A 6,855-nucleotide genomic window follows, 5' to 3' on the forward strand; every position below is an offset into this window, starting at 1 on the left:
GTCGCTGGTTGAAGCGGCCAGGGCGTGGTTTGATCGTTTACCGGTCCACCACATCTATGATTGGGCGGATTTTCAACACAAGTTCAGCCAACACTTCAGTCAACAGAGGAAATATACCGAAGAGCAGTGGACGATCCTCAACTGCGTTAGAGAGAAGGATGAATCTTTACTAGACTTCATCACGCGCTTCAACTCCAAAAAGCTGAGTCTGGGCACCATAAGCGAAGATCTTGTTCGCGCCGCTTTCATCCAGGGCGCCGAATACCCAGAGCTTATCCGCACGTTGACGGGTAAGGACGGCATGCCATCCACATGGGATGCCATCATGACGGCGGCCAAGCGCTTTGCCGAAACGGAGAAGCAACTGGGCAAGGATCTTCCCCAGAATACACACCTCTACACCCAGAGGACTAGAGAAAACAACGTTCGGACCGCCCGGCAAAACAAAAAGAGGAAGCTAGGTATTTGGCAGTCAAGGGTAAACTTTGACACCTCATCCAGCTCTCGCCCTCTTGTAGGCGGAAGGGATAACACGCACCTATCAAGCCGAAAACACCGGTGGACGCCACACACCAAAAGCGCCACGGAGATATTTGCCACCGAAAAACTCCCATGGCCAAAAGCTCCAATGATCCGGCAGCGACCTAATGCGGATCAGAGCAAGTCCTGTGACTTCCACGGGACAAAGGGTCACAACACTGAGGAGTGTACATCCTTGAAGGATATTGTTGAAACATTCGTCAAGGATGGAAGACTTACGCACCTCGTGGCATCAATCAAGAATGGAGGGAGGAATGAGAACCGATACAAAGGTAACGGACGAAAGCCCGTTGACATCAGCATCCACATGGTTCATAGTAACATCAGAAGAAGAAAAAGGCGAACGACAGAACCATGCGCGTGGAAGGAAGCTGAGGTGCGCTTCCCGCGAGTGCCACGAGAACCCTGCAAAGAAGGCCCTATCGTCAATAAAAGCCAGCTGGGGCACTACATCACTTCACGCACTCTTGCTGACAACGGCGCCTCGTCAACGGTTATGTACAGGCAGTTCTTCGACAAGCTAGACGACGAAGACAATGAACGCCTGGAAACGGTCTACGCCTCGATGGAAGGGTTCGACGGCAGCACAAACACCCCCCTGGGTATCTTATCTTTCCCCGTCATTCTCACGGACGGGAAACACTCCCGCACAGAAGACATGGACTTCGTCGTGATGAGGAAGCCACACCACACATACGACATTCTCTTCGGGAGAGACGGGATGGCAAGATTCAATGCTGTGGTATCTTCAGTCCACGGCATGATGGGATGGCCAACAGCTGAGGGTGTAGCGCTGATCACCGGTATTCCCCAGGTATGCATCGCATCTGTCTCATCTAAACCCAAACCAAAGATGGCTAAACCAACCATCACCGAACCAGAAGAATGGGCCTTCAATGGCAAATACCCTGACCAGGCTGTTACCATTGGCCCAACAATCACTGATCCTACGCGCACCTTACTCAAACGCTTACTACAGAAAAACGCTGACATCTTCGCGTGGACACCAGCTGACATGACTGGTGTAACTCGAAGTAAGGCAGAGCATAAGCTCAAGTGTGAGCCGGCTTTTACGCCAGTCATACAAAAGCGCATAGTAATGGGGGCGGAACAAGCTAACTCGTGTAGAACCCAAGTCAAGGAACTCCTTGACGCGGGCATCGTACGCATTAGCAGATATCAAACATGGGTTGCAAATCCCGTTATGGTACCGAAGAATAACAAACAATGGCGCATGTGCAAAGATTTCAAAGACTTAAACAAAGCATGCCCCAAAGATTGTTATCCGTTACCCGAAATTGATCTTAAGGTAGATTCGTTAGCTCCGTTTCGCCTTAAATGCTTCCTGGATGCGTATAAGGGGTATCATCAAATCCACATGGCCGTTGATGATCAGGACAAAACCGCTTTTCGGACGCCCGATGGCACATTTTGTTATCAAATGATGCCATTCGGAATTAAGAATGTCGGGTCCACGTACCAACGCCTGATGGACAAAGAGTTTCATGCCCAAATTGGGAGGAACTTGGAAGTCTACATGGATGACTTGGTCATCAAAAGCCCTGACGCAAAAGCGATGTTGAAAGACATCGAAGAAACTTTCAACACGCTCAGGAAGATAAACATGAAGCTCAATCCGAGCAAGTGTTCCTTTGGGATGGAAGAAGGGAAGTTCTTAGGAGTCATCGTTACTAAAGATGGCTTCAGAGCGAACCCTGAAAAGGTCGAAGCCATTATCAAAATGGAATCACCTACTACCATCTAGCAAGCTCTGACACTGAATGGACGACTAGTCGCACTTAACCGCTTTTTGGCAAACCATGCGGATAAGTCGTTTCCATTCGTGTCAACATTGAGAAACTGCTTAAAGAAAACGTACTTCCGCTGGACACCAGAAGCGGAAGCAGCTTTTCAGGAGATTCGGTCACGCTTGATCGAACTCCCAACGCTCGCAGCACCAGAAGCGGGGGAGGAATTAATCCTATACCTTTCCGCAACAGATAGAACAACCGGAGCAGTACTGCTAGTAGAGCGAAAAGGCATCCAGATGCCAATCTACTATGTTAGCCGTGTCCTAACAGACGTAGAAACCCGGTACTCTACCCTGAAAAAATTAGTCTTAGCACTTGTACAGGCTTCACGCAGGCTAAGACGATATTTCCAAGGTCACCCAATCACTGTTCTCACCAACTTCAAACTTGCAAACGTTCTAGGCAAACCCGAATTGTCAGGACGCCTAGCCAAATGGGCAATAGAATTGAGAGAATACGCGATAAAGTACAAGCCAAGACCAGCCATAAAAGGCCAGGTCTTGGCCGACTTTATTGCAGAAGCCCTCGCTTCGCGGGAGAAAGAGTGCCAGGAGGAGGCTCAACCCTCCCCGGCACAGGGCATCCATGAGGTCTGGCGACTCTACACTGATGGAGCAGCCAGCAACGAGGGTTCAGGCGCAGGGTTGAAACTAACCAACTCAGCAGGCCAAGAATATACTTACGCTATTCGACTGGATTTTCCAAGTACGAATAACGAAGCGGAGTATGAAGCATTCTTGGCCGGGCTGAGAATTGCGCGTAAGATGGGAGTGAAAAACTTGGAAGCCCACGTGGATTCCAAGTTAGTAGCCAACCAAATAAATGGGACGTACACGGCCGTGAACGACACAATGGCCCTGTACCTCGCACAAGCAAAAACCCTTATGCGCGATTTTAACGATTGTAAAGTCATACACGTCAAGCGTAGCGAAATCAAATCTGCGGATGCGTTAAGCAAGCTTGCATCGATAGCCTTCACCCACTTGGGAAAGGATATCCGCATTGAACTCCTTGGAGCACCATCAGTCCCGCACAAGGAAATCTGTGTCATCCAAACCGGCACAGAAACGTGGATGACACCAATAATAAATTACCTTGCGGCGGGTATACTACCAGAGTCAAAAACACAGGCAAGAAAAATACGTTGTAAAGCACTGAACTATCAACTCATCGATGACATCCTTTACAGACGTAACTTTCTTGGCCCACTCCTAAGATGCGTGGACAACCAAGATGCTGACTACCTCCTAAGGGAAGTACACGAGGGCATCTGTGGAGTACACGCAGGTCCACGCGCTGTTGTAGCTAAGCTAAACAACGCGGGATACTTTTGGCCGGGGATGCATACGGATGCGCTGGCATACATCAGAAAATGTAGGTCTTGCCAGCTCTATGCACCCAACACGCATCGCCCGAAGAATGAACTTGTTCCAGTCACCTCTTCATGGCCATTCCAGAAGTGGGCTATCGATGTGACAGGCCTATTTCCCACAGCAGCAGGAAACGTTCAATTCCTAGTGGTAGCCATCGACTACTTCACCAAGTGGATAGAAGCAAAACCCTTGGCCCAAACAACAGCAAAACATATCAAAAAATTTATTTGGGAATTTATTATTTGTCGTTTTGGACTTCCACAGACTTTGGTGAGCGACAACGGCACCAACTTTGCTGACAAGAAGCTACAAGAGTGGCTGGAAGAACTTCAAATCACCCACACCTTTACCTCAGTGGCGCACCCGCAGGGTAATGGTGAGGTGGAAAGAGCAAATAAAAGCATCGTCGACGGCATAAAGAAAAGACTCTTGGAACACAGATCCGGCTGGGTGGACGAAGTTCCACATGTCCTTTGGGCAAACAGAACGCTGAAAAAGGCCAGTACGGGAGAAACCCCGTTCAGCCTCACTTATGGCACTGAAGCCATGGTCCCGGTCGAAATTGGTTTACCCTCACCAAGGGTCTTGATTCAGCCAGAAGACAATGATGCGGAAAGACGGTTAGACCTTATGCTAACCGAAGAACGCAGAGACTTAGCCGCAGTGCGTGAAGAGAACTACAAGCGACAAATGCAAAAGTACTACAACACGCGGGTAAAACTCTGCAACTTCAATGTAGGAGACTACATATTGCGTAACAACGAGGCTTCAAACCAAGAGCGCCCAGGAAAGCTGGCCCCGGTCTGGGAAGAACCATACATTATCAAAGAAGTTTTGGGAAAGGGCGCATACCGGCTCGAAAGGCTCGATGGCACTCCCATCCCAAGAACATGGAATGGAGCTCAATTACGCAAATGTTACATGTAGATCAATTCCAAACTTGTAAAGAAAAGGCCTAGAGCCACTTCTAATGGAAATGATTCTCCTTTATCACATTGTGTTGATAGCCTTACCTTTATACTTATGAACTTCCCACACTGATATGCCGGTATTCACCGCATAAATAAGTATGGGAAGAAGTAAGTTGTTGCGTGTGGAAGGCGGCAAAACCCGCATAAACACAACAAACGGTAAAAATTTCTAAGGGAAAGATAAGGAAAACCTTCACGCAGGTCAGTTACAGGTGAAGTTTGGTCATCTCACTAAATGCAAGTGACGGTCCTACCCGCACAATGATTATAGAGGAAACTGAACATTAACCTATTAACAACCGCGCGTCGAAAGGTTAACTTATTCAAAACACTTAGAAAATTTCTAAGGAAAAGATGAGGAAAACCTCCACGCAGGTCAGATATAGGTAAAGTTTAGCCATCCTACTAAGTGAAAGTGACGGTCTTACCCGTACAATCACGAAAGAGGAAGCAGAACTTTAACCTATTATCTGCCACGTGGAAAGGTTAACTTATCCAAAGTACTTAGGAAATAGCCAAGTTAAACTAGAATATGCATGAGCAAAACATATAAGGTTTACAAGGCAAAGCATTAACAAAAGAGTTATATTCCATCAAAATTCAAATAGTACAAGAATTGCTGGGTACATACCCGCATACAAGAATAAAAATCTATACAGAAATAAAAATCTACTCTAACGGTGGAAAGGGATCTAAAGGATTAAGCTTCAGGACCACTCCCACTTGGACCCGCACCATCAGAAGAGTGTGGCGGTTCAAGGATAGCCTTGAGGATACCTAGCCCATCATTAGCAGCAGTAATCTCGTACACCTTCTCCACCACCGGATGCGGGAAGGCAGCATACTGGTTCACTGCTTGGTCATAAGCAGCTTCAGTATCCACATCATATACAGGGAAGTTGGAAGGCGGGATGCCCTTCTCAACAAACCCTAGACCAAGCAGGAAGCCAGCCTTCTCCCCATCCTCATGAGAAGCGTTGAGGGCTGCGCTCATGGCATCGTCATATGATGTGTTCGTAAGAACCCGATGCACAACCTACAAAGCAGAAATATATCAAAAACTCTTCTAAGTGTAAGGAAAAGCGTAAAGAAATTGTGAAACTGCGTATACCTGAGACAACGCTTCTCGAAGAAGCCATTCCTTGGTAACCAGAGCCTCCTGGAGGGCAGCTTGAGCTTCATCATGGGCGCGTTAGGCTTCGTTCTTGGTAAGGTTGGCAAGCAACACATCTTTAGCTGCAGCCTCTTCAACGCCCTTCAGCTTACGCTCAGTGTGGTCAAGCATGCCCCTCTGGTCCAAGATCTCTTGGAGTTTCTTGGCATCTTCCATGGCCAAGGCATCATGAGCCTGTTAGAGCCTCTCTAATTTGGCCTTAAGTTCCTCATTCTCGATGCGTAGAGGCTCAGTAACAGCTTCAGCCTTGGTGGCCCTCTCAGTTGCGTTCCGTGCAGTTTCCTTAGCCAGCCGAAGCTGTTCGTTAACAGCTTGGGCAGCCTTGGAACGGGCCTCGAGCCGGGCCTGAACTTCAACCTCGAGGGCCTTGAAGGCCTTCTCCTTTTCCGCAGCAACGGCTGCAAGCCTCTTATTCTCCTCCCGGATGGCCCGCGCCTGAGCCACTTCCAGGCTACGCGCCGTCTTTAACTTGTCGTGAAAACGACAAAGTAGCTCGACGCGCGGCTGCATCCGGGCAAGGAGGATTCGGAGCTCGTTGGACAGCCTACCATCCTGGTAGCTGGCCATCGCTTCCCCCAGCGCACCGCTTGGAGCGGCGTGGTGCGCCCATTCGACGCACTCCTCAGCAGTTCGGAGGGTCGTTCCCCGGCGGATACTCCACCGAGGAGCATACACCTCGTTGGAGTCACGAACTGCAAAAAAGCAAAAAACAATTATAAAAAAAAGGATAAAGATATCAGGCCAAGATAACCCTACGCACCTGTAGGGTCGACAATAGGCTGATAGCCACCAAACCCATCACCTGAACCTAAGGGATATCCATCCAAAAGGTCAGGGAGATGGGAAGGAGGCAAGGATTGGCTAGACGCCCCAACCCCGAGCATACCTGAAGGACCGGCCGTAGTCGCCGGCGCCGGAGGAGGCATGGTGGAGGCCGCCGCGGTGGAAACCAACGGAGGTGAACTCACCGGAGGTGAACTCACAAC

This window comes from Bidens hawaiensis, unplaced genomic scaffold (assembly GCF_021521415.1).
Source record: "Bidens hawaiensis isolate Kalapana, Puna unplaced genomic scaffold, B.hawaiensis_p1.1 tig00030816_1, whole genome shotgun sequence".
Taxonomy (NCBI): Eukaryota; Viridiplantae; Streptophyta; class Magnoliopsida; order Asterales; family Asteraceae; genus Bidens; species Bidens hawaiensis.